Raw genomic sequence first — 20,029 nt, 5'->3', positions numbered from 1 at the left:
TTGGATAAAAGATTTGCTATAGAATTATCCACTACTGCTGTTAATTGTTGCATAGAAATAAGCACTGGCGCGCTAGGTGTCGCCTGCGCGGGCAAAGCTGGTGTAGACACAGAAGGAGAGGATGTAGAGCTATCCCCACTACCTTCATTAGATAAATCATCTTGGGCAACATTATGAAAAGTAACAGAGCTGTCCTGATTTTGTTTGGACGCTATGGCGCAATTATCACAAACACTCGAAGGGGGAACCACATTTGTCTCTACACACACAGAACATAGGTTATCTGATGGCACAGACATGTTAAACAGATTTAGGCAGGCAAACAATGCAATAAAAACGATTTTAAACAAAAACGTTACTGTCTCTTTAAATAATAAAATTACACAATTTATTTCTGAATGTTCAAAAAACTATGAAGGCAATATCCGATTTTTCTGAAATTTGGACCCCAGTGTCTTAATGCTTAGAAAGTATTGCACAGCAAATATGGAGACTCTAGCTCTTAAAACAAGCAAACCGGAGCTAATTGTTGGATTTAACCGTTTTTATACACCACAATCCCAGCTACAGCCTTGCTGCAGCTTTTTACCTTCCTTAGGGGTCAACCATCCACAGAAATAAGCCTTCTGGAGTCACTTTCTGAGCCACAGGACCCTCTCACATGGAACTGCATGCACTGCCTTGAAATTAACTGAAGTGCCAAAATGAGGCTTCCTCCCTCAGTACACTAGAGTGAAGGGGCCTTCCTGACTAGATTTAGGTGTCTAAAACAAGCCAGATCAATAAAAAACGTCCCCAAGTGTATGTGAGCTTATAAAATATTTCAAATGGTATCATATTGTAATAAAAACCAATCGATTTAGCCCCTAACAGTGTCTACCAGCATAAAAAACAAAAAGGGGAAGCCTGTTATCTTTTTTGCTGAGGTGAAAGAAAAATGGCTTACCGTTTCCCCTGAGGGGAAAAATGACTGTCATCTAGCATTAGCCTGTGTTGTTAGAAGGAGACTAGTCATACCTGAAGCAGATGAGTCTGCAAACTGTTACCCCCAACTGAAGTTCTCTGGTTTCAACAGTCCTGCGTGGTAACAGAAATGGATTTTAGTTACTTGTGCTAAAATCATAGCCCTCTTAAACAGAAATCTTCATCACTTTTCTGTTGTAGAGTAAATAGTACAAGCCAGCACTATTTTAAAATAACAAACTCTTGATAGAAAAATAAAAAAACTACAACTAACACCACAAACTCCTCACCATCCCCGTGGAGATGCTACTTGTTCAGAGCGGCAAGGAGAATGACTGGGGGGCGGAGCCAGAGGGGGAGCTATATGGACAGCTCTTGCTGTGTGCTCTCCTTGCCTTTCCCTGTGGGGGAGAATATTTCCCACAAGTAATGGATGACGCCGTGGACCGGACACACCAATGTTGGAGAAAGAGCATGCAATTTTAAACAACTTTCTAATTAACTTCTATTGTCTAATTTGCTTCCTTCTCTAGATATCCTTTGCTGAAAAGCATATCTAGTTAGGCTCAGAAGCTGCTGATTGGTGGCTGCACATAGATGCCTCGTGTGATTGGCTCACCCATGTGCATTGCTATTTCTTCAAACAAAGGATATCTAAAGAATGAAGCAAAATAAACAATAGAAGTAAATGTGAATGTTGTTTAAAATGGTATTCTCTATCTGATTATCGGAATAAAACATTTGGGTTTAATGTTCCTTTAAGATGAGTCAGGAATAGTAGAGATATAAGCTGATATTAGAAATAGTATGACAGGGGGTGAAACGCAGGTGGGAGGTAGATTTGGAGCAGTGAGGATATCCGTGTGAAGTGGTGCAGGGTGGGGCACTGATTTAGAAATAGGATTAGCTAATGAGAGCTTGGGACATGAGAGTTGAAAAGGGCCTTTGAGAACTACAGGTGGAGTGTAGTAGTCATGAGGGTGGGAAGGAACACTACACCAGAACACATATTATAGATAACTGCAGACAATGATGAGGAAAAGGAAACAGGTTTGCTTGCCTTATTGGGAGTTCATATCTTGTTCAGTTCTTATATAATGCTTAGTTTTCACATACCACAAACTGTTACAAAATGTGAATGGACCAGGAGAAAAAACACATTGATAGCACAGGGAGATGAACTCACGTACCTGAAAATAAGAGAGAGAGAAGGCAGGGTTAGCGTGATATTGCTTCAGCCGGCATCATTAAACTCATTAAACTCATTAAACTCAACAACGCTGTATCCAGTATTGTGTATAACTATTAATGCTATCACTAAAGTATGGTCACCTAGAGAAACGGGAGCATAGAAAGATGGAATTCCTGCAAATAACCCCCTGAATTTCTTTACCCTCGTATGTTTGACGTGATGATGAGGTAACCTAGACACTTTACCCTCGTATGTTTGACGTGATGATGAGGTAACCTAGACACTTTACCCTCGTATGTTTGACGTGATGATGAGGTAACCTAAACACTTTACCCTCGTATGTTTGACGTGATGATGAGGTAACCTAAACACTTTACCCTCGTATGTTTGACGTGATGATGAGGTAATCTAGACACTTTACCCTCGTATGTTTGACGTGATGATGAGGTAATCTAGACACTTTACCCTTGTATGTTTGACGTGATGATGAGGTAATCTAGACACTTTACCCTCGTATGTTTGACGTGATGATGAGGTAATCTAGACACTTTACCCTCGTATGTTTGACGTGATGATGAGGTAATCTAGACACTTTACCCTCGTATGTTTGACGTGATGATGAGGTAACCTAGACACTTTACCCTCGTATGTTTGATGTGATGATGAGGTAACCTAGACACTTTACCCTCGTATGTTTGACGTGATGATGAGGTAACCTAAACACTTTACCCTTGTATGTTTGACGTGATGATGAGGTAACCTAGACACTTTACCCTTGTATGTTTGACGTGATGATGAGGTAACCTAGACACTTTACCCTCGTATGTTTGACGTGATGATGAGGTAACCTAGACACTTTACCCTTGTATGTTTGACGTGATGATGTGGTAACCGTGACATTAGGAGCAATATAAGGGTCCCTTTCCCCATCATCAGCTCCCTGGTGCCTGGTGAAGCATCAAAACAGTGAACTTCCCGCATTCAAACAAAGGGATCTTATTCCACTCTAAGTACAACAGAAGAGGAGACAGGGGCTTGAGACCCTTCATTTAAATGTGGGAAAGCCCCTCTTTTAAATGAGGGGGTTATATGAACCTCTAAATAAAAGAAAGAAAAAGGCGCAACACCTCTAAGTGCAATATGTTTGATCGATCACACAATTTATTCGCAACTTAACAAATTAAAACTCACAAAGATAACCTCAACGAAAATGAGGTATGAAACAGGCACTGGAGAACCATCCAGGTCTCACAAACGATATCCCTTAGTTGTTGATGTCAGCCATAGAAAGGATTTGTTTGATTGGCGCCAATGCACTGTACTCTCTAAAGCCTTATTGGTTGGTTCACGTCTGCGTCAACGTACGTTACGCCTGCAGAGGAGGAGCCCCAAAACCTGCATAAAAGAACATTGGTGGAACAAGTGGGCAACCTCTGACGAAGTAAGGAGAACCCTTACAAAACACGTAAGGCCACGCCCACCACACACACTACCGCAAACAGCTGATGCGAGCTGCCGGCTTTAATGCTCGCATACAGCTGATTCCAAATAGCACGATTTTTTAAACTTTGACCATTACAAAGGACGGTATACCCTTAACATTTGGAAGATTTGATGGTGATCCCAGTATAGGAAGCCCATTTGGTTTGCAAGTGAGACTTCAGGACGCCTGAAACAAATCCTTTCTATGGCTGACATCAACAACTAAGGGATATCGTTTGTGAGACCTGGATGGTTCTCCAGTGCCTGTTTCATACCTCATTTTCGTTGAGGTTATCTTTGTGAATTTTAATTTGTTAAGTTGTGAATAAATTGTGTGATTGAACAAACATATTGCACTTAGAGGTGTTGCACCTTTTTCTTTCTTTTATTTAGTTTTTTACCCGGTTATCAGAGTCGTGACAGATATATGGCAGCAACTTCAATCTGAATTTAGCTGTGAACTCAAGACTATCAGCTTGAACATATCCTTTTTACAGTGGGCGCTTATATATTTATTTCTCTATATGAACCTCTAATTTGCAATTTACCACCAGTGAATTGGTTATCACCTGCCCAACCAGACACCATAGGGATGTTTGATAAAAAGGAAGAGAGTTTGCTCTTTTAGTGCCCCATCTCCCCCCACAAGTAACAAGCAAGAATGAGAACCCGTTTTGGAAAGACGGGAGCAGCTAATTCATTCAGTATTGAGGATTACAGTGTAATGTATTCAGTTTTAATCATTTATAATGAACAAAATGAATCTAAACAAACAATCATGAATAAACAAACAAGTTTGGTAGTTTTAAAGTGTTATTTCAGCTGTAATTGTAACTTTTTATTAAACCAAGAAATAATTATGTTCATTAGTGCTGAACTTCCAAATGCCCCAGTCATGTCACAGGTTGGGAGGTTTTGAGCATTTTCCCAACTGCAGCTTCTCAGTCAGAGCAAATGCCTCAGTTTCTAGGGACAGTCCGGCCCATAACACAAAAAACCCAGCCCATCCAAGACACATCCTTTACATGATATGCACAAGCTCCGCCCCTCCTGCCACCCACAAAGCACAAGAGGACTGGTGAGCACAGCACCTTCACCTTTCTGTCCTAGAAAATCCTCCAGGAAATGTTGGGAATTAGTTTAAGGGGGTCAGTGTTTCTGAAATAAAAAAGCTGCTTGAAAAGTGCTTCCTGGTAGATCCCAAAACTGCTGTTGCTCTATTGATGTACAAGTTTTGTGGCGTTTATGTGCTGCAGTCACTCATAAAAACCTTATGATAATTGGGTTTTCTAATGGACTGGAATGACTTTGATTCAAAGAGTAGCAGTTGACAAATTTCTTCTTATTTGTGGATACAGAAACCCATCAGGGGTTAACTTTGGCACATTAAACATTTATGCCACAGTTAGGGATGGGCGAATGTTTCGCAACATTCGAAAAACGGCACGAATTTTAACACATTCGTTCGTTCGAATCAAATTTAGAATGTTTACATAACATTCTAACATTCGTTTTTCGAATGTTCGGTTTCGAATTTTACGATTACATTCGAAAATATTCTTTTCGAAAAATTCGAATTTAGATTGTAATAGTATTTCTAATGCTTTTTCTTTAAATGTAATATTTGAATTATGCAATATTCGAATTCGAAAAATTTGAATTTAGATTGTAATAGTATTTCTAATGCTTTTTCTTTAAATGTAATATTCAAATTATGCAATACGTGTATTCGAATTCGAAAAATTTGAATTTAGATTGTAATAGTATTTCTAATGCTTTTTCTTTAAATGTAATATTCGAATTATGCAATATTCGAATTCGAAAAATTCGAATTTATATTCCAATTCGAAAAATTCGAATTTATATGTTTGTAATAGTATTTCTAATGCTTTCTTTAAATGTAATATTCGAATTATGCAATATTCTATATGGAAACATTCGAAATGATATATTTGTATCTATTATGTATCAATTTACTAGATTCCCGCCCTTCCACATGAACTATTGAACTTATGAATAGTATTTGTTAAATAGAATGTTAAATTCGAAATTTCGAATGTGGACATTCGATATAATTATAAATATTCGAATTCGAAAGTGACATTCGAAAACTGTAAATAACATTCGATTTTCGAATTTTTAAGAATATTCGTTCTTATCGACATTCGGATTTAGAATTCGAATTTCGGTAATAACATTCGTTCTACATTCGAAATTCGAAAATTTACACATTCGCCCATCCCTAGCCACAGTGCTCCATGCATGGAGCTAGGAGGCTGGGGACTGAGTCATGGAGGCCCTGTGGTTTAAATTATTGGCGTTCTAAAGGCAAAGTCAGGGTGGGAGGAGGTGAAGCTGTGTGAGCCCTTTGGATGGAGCCAGTTGTGTAATAAGTGGTGCTACACTCGTCAGGGCTATTACTACTTTGGTTAGGGGGGGGTGACTAGGCAGGGGATGTGGTCATCCAGGAAGGGACTTTGCTAGGGAGGGGTAATTTCCCCCCTCAGCCTATATGCGCAGATCTAAATATTAGGGGGGGATTTTTGCAACCCCTGTAAACTCAATCACAGGATCCCATACCCATACAAATACATGGTTTGCCTAACTTTTAGAACCCCCTGCTCACTTTCTAAAAAGATTCCAAAAAAAGAATGAAACTGTGCGTCCATGCTTTAGCCATAGTCTACAGCCCTTTCTGTCTGTGCGTGGTATCTGCATTTAGGGTTACAATACAGCTGCCCATGGCACATAGCTAATTGGCATAAGTAGGAATATAGCCCAGCATTTGTTTGTTCATAAATCTAATGATTCCAAACTATATAAGCCACCAGATGCCAATGGGGATAGCTAACAGAAATGATATTTAACCAATGTTATTCTGGAAATAATAGATATATATTCATGCCATTTCTTCTTACATGACAGATTCTGGTTATTAGTCTGATTAACTAACTGTATTTTTCATGGTAAAAAATATATATCTATCTAATGCAACAGAGTATGAAACAATAATTATAAGCTTCAATACAGCGCTCAGTTTTGCTTCGTTTCTGTACAAACCAGATTATCTTTTAGAAAGGGCAGATGAAAATGGCTTAAGGAGGCTGTACGGTGTTCGAGATGCTCACTGCGCTGTCTGTGGCTTTTTACGACACAGTTAAATAAACCCTTGCTTATTTTATAGCTGTGTTTAGTGTAGACATTGCTATAGTCCTTTTGAATTAATAATAGTGTCGCTGGCAGAACAGGTGATTTACAGTGCTGACTACACGTAACCCGTGACAGTTTGGGTGGGGATGTTAAAGGGCCATGATACCCACATTTTTTCTTTCATGATTTAGAAAGAGAATGCATTTTTAAACATCTTTCTAATTTACTTCTATTATCTAATTTGTTTTATTCTCTTGATATTCTTTGCTGAAAAGCATATCTAGATATGCTCAGTAGCTGCTGATTGGTTGCTGCACATAGAAGTCTCATGTGATTGGCTCACCCATGTGCATTGCTTTTTCTTCAAATAAGGATATCTCAAAAATGAAGCAAAATAAATAATAGAAGTAAATTGTAATGTTGTTTAAATTTCTATTCTCTATCTGAATCATGAAAGAAAGATTTGGGGTTTAGTGGCCCTTTAAGTAAATAGAATTCTCAAACAAGTCAACAGCTCAAAATTGTTAGAGGGGCACTTTGTATATATCTATTGCTCTAGTAGAACAAGAAGAGAGGTAAATGGTGCACAATATGTATTTAAATTAAAAAGCAGAAATTAGTAGCTAGACAACTGTTTTGATGTCCCCGGGATAATCCAATTTTTTGGCATTCTGTCCCGTGTTACAATTGTCCTGGGAGTCTGTCCCGCATTTAAATAGTCTGTCCTGAGGTAGGGGCTTGGCACAAATGCCTGATTGTGCGATATGAGGTCTTTATTGTCTTTATGTATATATTTGTATCTGAGTCTTGACCATTTTATATATTTTTTTTTTTATCTTAAATTTTTATTGAGATGTTTAGCATTGACATAATATAACACATGTCTATTGACAACAATAATAAAAGAATATAGTACAGTCAATCAAATGGATGTGAAGAATGATAACATGTTGTTAAATTGTTACCAGGCATCCTAAAATCACAATTACATTAACATGTAGAAATTTTTGCAGTGTGCTCATAGATCAGGAACCTCTATTTAAAAGAGCCAGAAGGAACATTATTAAACCTTAAACCAACAGAGGTATTTCTTAGGGTGGTAACTCAAGTTGCGCTATCATAATAGTGTATACATACATTTTGTTTCTAAGTACACATCAAGATAATATTTAGTGAGTTAGAATATCAAACATTTGTATTGCCAATAAACCAATAGCTATGAAATCCCATTTTAAGTAGGATAAGATTAACTGATCTGTTTAATCAGTCACTATTAACAGGAGCTGTCCCAGATGATTGGAGAATAGCAAATGTAATACCTCTTCATAAAAAGGGCAGTAGAGAAGAATCTGGCAACTACAGGCCAGTTAGTTTAACTTCAGTAGTAGGGAAATTAATGGAAAGCCTCTTAAAGGAAAGAATTATGACTTACATAAAGACAAACAATTTAGAGGACCAAAATCAGCATGGTTTTACTTCAGGGAGATCATGTCAGACTAATCTAATTGACTTCTTTGATTATGTAACAAAAGTATTAGACAAGGGAGGAGCAGTTGATGTAGCATATCTAGATTTCAGCAAAGCATTTGACACCGTCCCACACAATAAACTTATTCACAAACTATATCTCCTTGGTCTAGATTCAAAAATTGTGAACTGGGTGGAATGCTGGCTTAAGGACAGAAAACAAAGTGTCTTAGTAAATGGAGTTCATTCAGCAGAGGGGGCTGTTACTAGTGGTGTTCCTCAGGGGTCAGTTCTGGGGCCTGTTTTGTTTAACATATTTATCTGCGATATCAGCAAAGGGCTACAGGGGAAAGTATGTCTCTTTGCAGATGATACAAAAATTTGCAACAGAGTGGATGTTCCAGGGGGGGTAGACAAAATGAGAAGTGATATACAACAATTGGAGGATTGGACAAACGACTGGGATCTAAAGTTTAACACAGCAAAGTGTAAAATAATGCATTTAGGGAAGAAAAATCCAAATGTTAATTACAGACTCAATGACACTTTACTGACTGTTACAGACGAGGAACAGGACTTGGGAATTATTATTTCAGATGATTTAAAACTTAGTAAACAATGTAGTAAGGCAGCGAGTAAGGCTAGCAGAATGCTTGGATGTATTGGTAGAGGTATTTGCAGCAGAAATAGTAAGGTTCTTATGCCACTTTATAGATCATTAGTTAGGCCTCATCTTGAGTATTGTGTGCAGTTCTGGAGGCCATATCTTCAGAAGGATATTAACAAACTTGAATCTGTGCAAAGGAGGGCTACCAAAATGGTACATGGTCTAAAAAATAAAACTTACCAGGATAGGCTCAATGACCTAAATATGTATAGCTTAGAGGAGAGAAGGGAAAGAGGTGATATGATAGCAACTTTCAAGTACATTAAAGGGTTTAGTAAAACTGAGGCTGTGGGTATTTTACATAAAATGGAAAATTCAAGAACAAGGGGTCATGAGCTCAAGCTAAAGGGTAGTAGATTCAGGAGTAATTTGAGGAAGCACTTCTTTACAGAAAGAGTGATTGATTTATGGAATAAACTTCCTCAAGAGGTAGTAGCAACAAACACTGTGGGGGACTTTAAAAATGCATGGGACAAGCATAGGGCTATCCTACGAACTAGATAAGTTTATACTGTTAGGTAAGGTGGGGCAGACTTGCTGGGCCTATGGCTCTTATCTGCCGTCAATATCTATGTTTCTATGTTTCTAAGTATAACTCCTAAAATATATGTGGCCATTCTTGGGCCCTTTTAAAGACATATGGTACAGGGGAGGTACAATAATGATACATATGGTCACTCTTGGACCTCTAGTGAAATAAAATAGTTTAACTAGTATATAATATGGAAACTTATGTTTATACTGCAGATATAAATATAGATATTTAGTTAATATAGTATAGTTAAGATTATAATATAATGGTAAATGCGAAAACTACTATATAGGTCTTTATAGTTAATGTATATGTAGGGTTCAAAGGTAATTGTAGTGCTGCCACCCGTCACAATTTATATTATATCATATGGGTGGGATTTGGCATGACTGATGCTAATGATGGGACTTAATGTAGGGTTATGCTTAAAGTGTATAAGGATTTGTTGGCTGGAGGTTTGTCTATATCAGCCCTTTTCCCAGGGACACTGGCAGCGCATCACTGCATTATATGTAGTTAGGACAATTAAGACAAATCCCGCAACTCATATGTTCTTAGCCTTATTTCACCTCAAAACTAGAAATATCTGGGGTCTTTTTTTTTTAAGGTATAGTGAGGATTCTATTAGCCTAGGAGCATGATGTAGTTTAATGCTAAACAGACTATAGCCGTTGAATGTAGATCACGCTAACTTGTAACCACAGCTATGTCGTATATCAAAATTTAGGACTAGTCTATGATGAGATCCTCTGATTGTGTTCTTTCCCTATATGTTTCATAGGACGGCAATATCTGGGTCTCTGTAGACTTTGGGGTAAAAGGCTAATATGTAGTAGTTACATTTAAATCCGTTCTCTACGCACACTTATCACACTTCACATTTGAATGGAACTACATATATAAACAGTAAGGTATACGGCGACCTGCAAGTATAGCTCTCCATAGTGTTAGGCAAACTTTAACACAAACAACAGCTTATATCAATGGTTATCAACAATTGCAGCAGACAGTAACCCAGATTAACATTGCTTTTTCCTAATAACATCTTCTTATATAGTGGAGCTGTACCATTAACCTGACTTTGATGTTGGTGGGTTACCATAAAGGAGGTTAAACTGCATATACAATCGCAACTAAACAGTTTTGGTATGAGACATAGAAAGGTGCTATGTGGCCATATTTGTGAGCAAACATTAAAAGGAAATCAGAAAATGAGAACAAACAGTGTCCCTCAAACCTGAGTCTCCGTTGCCGTCAATAGAGATCATAACTTTCATGTGCAAACAAATAAATCCGGTTTAGCTGCAAGATACTGAAGTGATAATAATTATAACAGATTGCATTTCTGATATTTATCTTTAGACGGTAAAAAAGCTATGAGACGCCATCACAGTTGCTTTGTTCAATACTGCCAATGTCTGTATGACAAGCACAGTCATCCTATGCCGGATCGTGGATAGTACTTGTGGGAACTTATACAAGCGCCATACTCTAGCGCCTTCACGGTCTGGTAAGCCTCCATAATCTGACCATCGGCACACAAATTTCCTCCTGTCATGTTGAGCCCTGCCAAAGCGTGCCTCACCCTTTCATGATAAGCACTGGTAATTGGGAGACTTAATTTAGTAGATGATGGGACTGTCCAGCGGATCTTATGCCAGCTCTTGTAGTAGATGAGACCTGCATCGGCTAGTGTCTTTTGCGAGTGCAGCTTCTTCCCTAGTAGGTTCATCTCTTCTGACATAGATCTGCATGTCGCATTTGAGATCTCTGTGTAAGTGGAGGGGTCCTGGGAATGTACAGTCTCAAAACCTGTGCGATAAAAGTCTAGAGCAGGCACCTCAGCAACAGCGGATAACACAGGCCTCTGGGGATCCATACTTTTAGCTTCGATCTGCTGAATCAGCCGTGGCACCTCTCTTCCCATAGATTTGACCCCGCAGCTCTCAGTGCACCCCATTAATGCAGCTCTCCACTTCAGATCAGCCGGCCGCTTCATCCATTTGTCAGACGGTTCTCTCGCAGCCGCCATGTCTGCCCTTAGGTGAGTTGTTGAGGAAGCTTCCCCATTTGGTTTAGTATGGGTACTTGGGTCAGGCATGTAAGAGGTTTGGTGGATAGCTTTAGTGAGGGCTGCGCCTCTCCCTTTGCTCTGACACATATATCTTTTAGGGAGGCGAATTCCTCTTTAAGTGCTGCACATAGTTCTTTAAAGTGGGCGTCAAGCATGGCTTTCATTTCCCGTAGGATTAGCTCAGTATCTGGCGCCATTGTAAATGTATTATATACGATGCGTGATCAGATATGATATGTCCCTTGTCACAAAGGATGGCAAAAAGAAAGTTCCACTTTATCCTATTGCAGGATATCGTAACCCCGGAGTTCAGGGGGGGGGGGGTAATATTGCAGCAGCCCCAGGCCTACGGTCCATAACCCATTCAGGATCTGTTTCTATATCTCAGGTTGCTGCGTAGTTACACAGAAAGAAAATGGCTTCCAGATCTGATATCAAGCTTGTCCCGTAGCTGACTCAAAGAACATAGGCATAGACTCCATCAAACCATCAGCTCTTAGAAGAAATCTGTTCACCTTGATATATATCTAATGCAGAGCAAAAAATATTTAAATTTGGTTATATTTAGTTTGTAAACTTAGAGTCCAGTTCAGAGAGCTTCACAAAGATGCGACCAGCCGCAGTGAGTGTAGCCTCCGCCCCCCCGGCATTTTTTTTTTATTACAAATTAATATAATTTATTTCTGAAAAAAAATATTTGTGGAAGGAGTATCCCTAATCCTCTTCAGAAAAGTCGGGTATGTGCATTCTACAGACTCAATATTTCCAGGGTTCCTTTTTATTCAAGTCCGACACTGTAACATAGTTATCCCATGCTACAGAAACTAGCTCCAAATAAATGCAGCTACTACTGGGCACCATTTTATAATTTTTAAAGGGATACTAAACCCAATTGTTTACTTTCATGATTCAGATAGAGGATAGAATTTTAAGGAACTTTGTAATTTACTCCTATTAACAATTTTTCTTCGTTCTCTTGGTATCTTTATTTGAAACAGCAGGAATCTGAGTTTTGGAGCCGGACCATTTTTGATAAAGCACCTGGGTAGCGCTTGCTGATTGGTGGCTAAATGTAGCACTACCCAAGTGCTGAACAAAAAATGGGCTAGATCCTAAGCTTAGATTCATGCTTTTTCAACTAAAAAGATACCAAAAGAGTGAAGAAAAAATAATAATAGAAGTAAAATTGTGTTTCCTATCCCTTTAAAGGACAGTCAACACCAGAATTTTTGTTGTTTGAAAAGAAAGATAATCCCTTTATTACCCATTCCCTAGTTTTGCATAACCAACACTGTTATATAAATACACTTGTTATCTCTGTGATTACCTTGTATCTAAGCCTCTGCAGACTGCCCCCTTATTTCAGTTCTTTTGACAGATTTGCATTTTAGCCAATCAGTGTTGGCTCCAGGGTAACTTCACGTGCATGAGCTCAATGCTATCTATATGAACACATGAACTAATGCCCTCTAGTGGTGAAAATGCATTCAGATTAGAGGCAGTCTTCAATGTCTAAGAAATTAGCATATGAACCTCCTAGGTTTAGCTTTCAACTAACAATATGAAGAGAACAAAGCAAAACTGGTGATACAAGTAAATTGGAAAGTTGTTTAAAATTCCATTCCCTATTTAAATCATGAAAGTTTTTTGGGACTTGACTGTCCCTTTAAGTAAATCTTCAGGTTATATACAGTTCATGTCAAGTCAAACTAACATCATGAACATGAATACTTTTATGTGCTCAGTTTTAGTAACAGCAACAGCTGAAATGTACAAGTGCAGGAATAAAAAATATTCAGTCTATGTTCAATTTATTATTTAGAGAAGAGGGAATGGCCCCCGGAAAAACAACAAAATTAGATTACAGTTCCAAAACCACAAACTTTACTACAAAAACAGTATGTTAGAGTAAAAAGGTATATCCTCTGGCAGTATTATATATATATATATATATATATATATATATATATATATATAGAGAGAGAGATATTTAGCGTAATTGTGGCGAGCTTGATTCGACCCATTTATCAAATCCTACAGACCCGCAAAAGTTGAAATTTGTAACGTAACATACGATCCGCCGGTCTCAATCCGACACAGATCAATGCTTACATCATTACAGATGTTCCGAATACAAATTCGTAACTATCTGACACCTTTTGCAAGTTAACAAATTTCTATCAGGTACGCTCGCCACTATTCCCGCCCAGTGTTTCAATCTGCCATCCTGGAGGCCGCGGATGCCATATGAATCAATGGGAGTCTGAAAGCAGCGAAAGCTTATGTTCGATGCTGCCAGATATCCCATTGATTTCTATGGTAGAAAACAAATTACGTTTACATCTAACACTCTAACATGTTCCTCGAGTCTAAACACCCCTAATCTGCCGCTCCCAACATCGCCGCAACAGCCAATAGGATTTTTTCCCCTTTAATTCCGATTGGCTGATAGAATTCTATCAGCCAATCAGAATGTAAGAGACACCATCTTGGATGACGTCATTTAAAGGAAACTTAATTCTGCAAGAGACATCGGAAGAAGAGGATGCTCTGCGTCGGATGTCTTGAAGATGGAGCTGCTCCGCACCGGATGGATGAAGATAGAAGATGCCGTCTGGATGAAGACTTCTGGCCGCTTGGATGAAGACTTCGGCCCGCTTGGATGAAGACTTCTACCGGCTTCGCTGAGGACTTCCGCCTCTTGGATGAGGATGGATGTCCGGTCTTCGAAAACTGTAAATGGATCTTCGGGGGTTAGTGTTAGTTTTTTTTAAGGGTTAATTGGGTGGGTTTTAATTTTAGGTTAGGGCTTTGGGCTGAAAAAGAGCTAAATGCCCTTTTAAGGGCAATGCCCATCCAAATGCCCTTTTCAAGGCAATGGGGAGCTTAGTTTTTTTAGTTAGGGTTTTATTTTGGGGGGTTTGATTTTGTGGGTGGTGGGTTTTACTGTTGGGGGGGGGGGAGTTTGCATTTTATTTTACAGGTAAAAGAGCTTATTTCTTTGGGGCAATGCCTTTTAAGGGCCATTGGTAGTTTATAGTAGGCTAGGTTTTTTTTTTATTTGGGGGGGCTTTTTATTTTGATAGGGCTATTAGATTAGGTGTAATTAGTTTAAATATTTGATAATTTATTTTTTATTTTGTGTAACTTAGTTGTTATTTTTTGTAACTTAGTAATTTTTAACAGTAGATTTAAATGACTTGAGTAGGGTTAGTAATGTAATTTTAGTATAATAGTTAGGGTAGGTTAATTAACAGTTTAATATAGTTTATTTTATTTCTAAAGGTAAGTTTAAATGTATTATAAGATAGGGATGAGTTAATATTTAATGTAAAGTTAGCAGGTTGTTAGGTTCAGGGGTTAATAGCTTAATTTAGTTTATGGCGATGTGGGGGGCTGGTGGTTTAGGGGTTAATAGGTTTAGTAAGTGGCAGTGATGTGGGAGGCCAGGGATTTAGGGGTTAATACATTTATTTAGTTGCAGAGGGGTCCGGGAGCAGGGGGATAGGGGTTAATACCTTTATTAGAGTTGCGGTGGGCTCCGGGAGCGGAGGGATAGGGGTTAAAAATTTTAGTATAGTGGCAGTGTTTACTGACAGGGTATAAATAAAGTTGGGAAAAAGCCGAATAGCAGCGAGATCGATGACTGTTAGTTAACAACAGTCCGCTGCTTATCGCCCCGTACTTGGTGCGCAGCTTTTTGACAGCTTTTTTTATAAATAAGGAGAGTGTATTCAGGTCCGCGGCCGCAATGTTAGGCGAGCATTTTGGTGCCGCTATCTGACACCTTTTGCAAGTTAACAAATTTCTAACAGGTACGCTCGCCACTATTCCCGCCCAGCGTACCTGGTTTTCAATCCGCCACCCTGGAGGCCGCGGATGCCATAGGAATCAATGGGAGACTGAAAGCAGCGATAGCTTATGTTCGATGCTGCCAGATATCCCATTGATTTCTATGGTAGAAAACCAGTTACGTTAACACCTAACACCCTAACATAAGCCCCGAGTCTAAACACCCCTAATCTGCCACCCCGACATCGCCGCCACCTAAATAATGTTATTAACCTCTTTTCTGCCATTTCTGGACCCCACCACCACCTAAATAAATGTATTAACCCCTATCCCGCCGCTCCCGGACCCCACCGCCACTAAATAAACTTATTAACCCCTAAACTTCTGGCCTCCCACATCACTACCACTGACTAAACCTATTAACCCCTAAATCACCAGCCCCCACATCGCCATAAACTAAATTAAGCTATTAACCCCTAAACCTAACAAGCTGCTAACTTTAAATTAAAATTACCACATCCCTATCTTAAAATAAATTTAAACTTACCTGTAGAATTAAAATAAACTATTTTTTAACTATTAATTAACCTACCCTAACTATTATTTTACACTTAAATTAAACAACCAATTAAATTAACTAAATTACATATTAAAAAAAAGCCTAACCCTACTCAAATTATTTTGAACTTTCTCTTTTATATTTTAATACATTAAGATCCAGCAGTGATTTTACAAATTCTGATTATGTTTTGAAAGTCTCTGTATTACTTTAACAAATTAGGATCATATTTTCTATGTTTCTGTTTATCTTTTACAAATTTCATTGTACTTTGTATTTGCCCCATTGTAAACTAAAACTGACAACTTCAGAAAATGGGAAGGGAGTTCCCAGGGTATGTCTGAAGCTCTCTCACATTTCTTGTGAAATGCTTTAAGCACAAGCATGTTTTACTGAATTATCTCACCAGCTTTATGCAGGTGAGATTTGCTCAAAATTCACAATACACTTACTTTAACTAATAAAAAAGTAATATATACTGAACTAATAACAAAAACAAGTAAAATTGTAGTTAAAACATTTCAGTTTAATGTGTATTTGCTATAAAATGAGACTTTATATCAGTCCCAGGTGTTCTCCTGTTAACTTCTCTCTCCCATGTGAAATTTTGTATCCCAGAGAGCCTCATTACTTTCTATGGAAGGCATCTTTCATCTCTATGGTACTTCTAAGCATGAGCCTAATTTGTTAAAGTTACTGTCAAAGCATAATTACAATTTGTAAAATCACAATTCTAAATTCATTGCTGTATACAGAATCTATATTCATTACATTACAAAATAATAAGTGCACAGTTTAAATGCAATAAACTTAATCTGAAGTGTAAAGTAATATGAAATACAAAGCACAAAATGTAAATGCAGCAGAACTCTAATGTCACACAGTGCTTTATTGCACTGGGCTTATCTATCCTTCACATACAGAAATGCAGGGAACCCATTTGGAGAAGTAAAGCAACATCTGCCTTTTTAGAATCTTACTATGGATCTCGCAGTACTAGACGATCATTTTTTTATAATATTTTCCGAGCAGAGAGGATTATATCATCAGGCCATCAGATAGAATACAGGTCACAAAAATGGTCTGTGACCCTTCATGGGGGTCATGTGATGTCAATCTGTGGGTTATTACAAAAGGATACAAGTTGCAAGTTATATAGCACAGATATAATGATATACTCTCTGCTGTAATTGGCATGTTTTCCAATATTGAAAGAGTCTGAAATGTTCTTTCTATATCTATGGTAGTCAGCTCTAATTTCCAAGTGACAATTACAGTTACAACATAATGACATATTCCTGGAAGCTTTTTTTTATCTTTCAATCTCATCTACTGTATTACTATATAAAGGGGGCATAAAATCCAAAATTATACTTTCATGCATCATTCACTTGTATTATAAAAAATTATATTTCGTTTCTCTGTATCCTGTTGATAAGCATATCTAGGTATGCTCAGGAGCTGCAATGCACTACTGGAAGCTAGCTGCTGATTGGTGGCTACACATATGCCTCTTGTCAGTAGTGCATTGCTGCTGTGGAGCTGATTTAACTATGTGTTTAACACATTTGCAGTATGTAAACACATGGTTATGTGCATGAAGTAGCACAATATTAAATGCTCCAACATATTAGAGCATTATTTTTTTGCACTTTTATGTTCCTTTAAATAGCAACGTAGTAACATGGGCCCAAAGAAAACTTTTCATCACCTAATTTAGTAAGATTTAGGGCTAGATTAAAAGTGCAGGGCTAATTTATTGCACAACTTTAAACGGCCACATTTTCCTGTTTACAGGCGCACAATAAATAACCAGCCATAACAAGTGGTTCCATTTTTAAATGTCCCCCAATTTCCCCCAAAATAACATGTGAGGTCCCTTTTTAAAAACAAAACAAAAAACTGCACTATGCAGTTATTAGGGGTTAAAAATTGGCAGGAGTGGGATGTTAGAAAAAAACAGCACTGAAAAGTGCCTTTACATTGTGGTTTGTGGGAACTGTGTTTTCCCAGTAAATATATATGATATGTTTATATACATACTGTATATATTTATGTGTAAATGTGTATAAACACATATTAACAGATAAATATATATGCATAGAATCATATAAATATATATTTAAATTTGCTGTGCAACTCTGCACGACTTAGTCCCTTTGCTGCGCTTAGGTTCTGTCCCGTGTATGAAGGCATCAGAACGAGGCTCTCATTGGAGCATATAGAAGCGCGCGCTTGTGAATGAGGTCGCGTTCACATTGGACCTCACTTGTAATACCAGCGCACATTTGTGTGCGCTGGCATTACTAGGTGGAGTGCAAATATAAAAGTAATCTGGCCCTTAATAGGGAGAACATATGGGATAAACTTGATGACCTTATATCCCGGCTTCTCTATATTCGACAAGATTCGTTATGGGATCAGTAAAAGAATAAGCTCCCTTTTATCTTGTGATTCACTGGCTAATACAAATTGTATATGACACCGTCTCAGTATGAAGCTAACACTAGTTACACCTTTATATCTAAATCACGTTTAATTTATATTCACTTTGTCGCTGTGAATCCGAGTGAGAATAAGTTAATTTATTATGTTTCACATTCATTTTCTATCTATTTTGCTAACTTTAGACTTACCAGGGGCCTGTCTAGGTCTTTTTTAAAGATAAAACACGATCAATTCCTATTAGTAAATATAGAAAGGGTCCTTATTTTCTAATTCCTATAAATAATAATGAGCCAAAATGGGATTTGTGTGATACAGACCAGTAGGTATTGAAATCTCAACAAAAATGTAACTGATACAGCGGTTATAACAATCTGTTATTCAGAAGCGGATCTAATAAACAGAGGGCCCTGGTGCAAATTTTATTTGGGGCCCTCAAAGTTAACTCAGTAGTAAGCAATAACAATAATATACATGTTGCTCTAAAATGATATGTACAGACAGACAGACAGAGGGATAGCTAGACAGACAGACTTGCAACTTGCACTAGTTAAAGACTCCCCTGCATTAGGATTGAACACATTATGCACACTCCTATGTATAGATTCTACTATCCAAAGCACACACTCATTGCATAATTTAACATAAATGTATTTAATGATAATTTGTGCAATACAATTTGAACATTTTTAATATTATGTAATTTTAGCTTAATATTGGCGAACATTTTAGCTGGGTCGTCAATAAAATCAGCTGAGTGGTGCACCCGCTAAAAAGGTCCTGGGGAGAACACTGGATTGGCTGCTATGGGTCCCCCTAGCTCTTAAGCCCAGGTGCTACCACAGTGACCTGCTGCCCAATGGTAGTTCTGCCCCTGGTATTGTTTTATAATTATTGCCGTGTTAACAGCTGCAGATGAGCAACGTGATCACAATCAGACATTTTCATAGTTTATCTGAAGCATTTTTTCATGATTGGTTTTGTGAAATAAGCTCTATGCTTATCATGCCCCAGTCCTGTTTGCAGACATCCCAACCTGCAAAAACTCATTTCAGGGAGGTGGCTTCACCCGCTACTGCACCCCCCCTCCCTCGCAGTTATATATTGGACACCTTGAAACCCTAAATAAGATAAGGACTTATCATTAAAGTAGCTTCCCACTAAAGTCAAATTAAAAAAAAAAGTAGCTTTAATGCACAACCACATACAACAAACCTATTTTCCAGTGATCGTACGCTTGTTGAATGCTTAAATATTTTAGAATACAAAGTTTAATTACGTGCAGTAAATAAGGAGGTATTTGTGTTTTATTTTATTAGAATCAGTGGGGGCTTTTTGGTTACTGATGCTTTGAGGGTTCTATAACGTCCCAGCAACTAAAGGCATTCCTTAAAGAAACACTTTTCCGGATTTGGGCCACATTGGATCATGGTGCTTGGAGTTTCAGGGAGATTGCATTCCATTTGCTGGCATCAGGGAGCCGCTATTACAATCAGGGAGACTCCCTGAACTTCAGGGAGAGTTGAGATGTCTGTGTTTGTTCTGATCGCAATACAACTTCATAATGATTAATGACACAGGGCCGTTTCTGGGCATGTGTAAAACACACTGTAATTACCACGGCCATACTGGATGACATTAGGAAGCAACGTCTCCAAACAGATACAAATACTACATGTTTAGCTCATTAAAGTAAAAAATAATAA

The sequence above is a fragment of the Bombina bombina genome, chromosome 7 (assembly GCF_027579735.1).
Source record: "Bombina bombina isolate aBomBom1 chromosome 7, aBomBom1.pri, whole genome shotgun sequence".
Taxonomy (NCBI): domain Eukaryota; kingdom Metazoa; phylum Chordata; class Amphibia; order Anura; family Bombinatoridae; genus Bombina; species Bombina bombina.
This window is presented reverse-complemented; position numbering follows the sequence as displayed.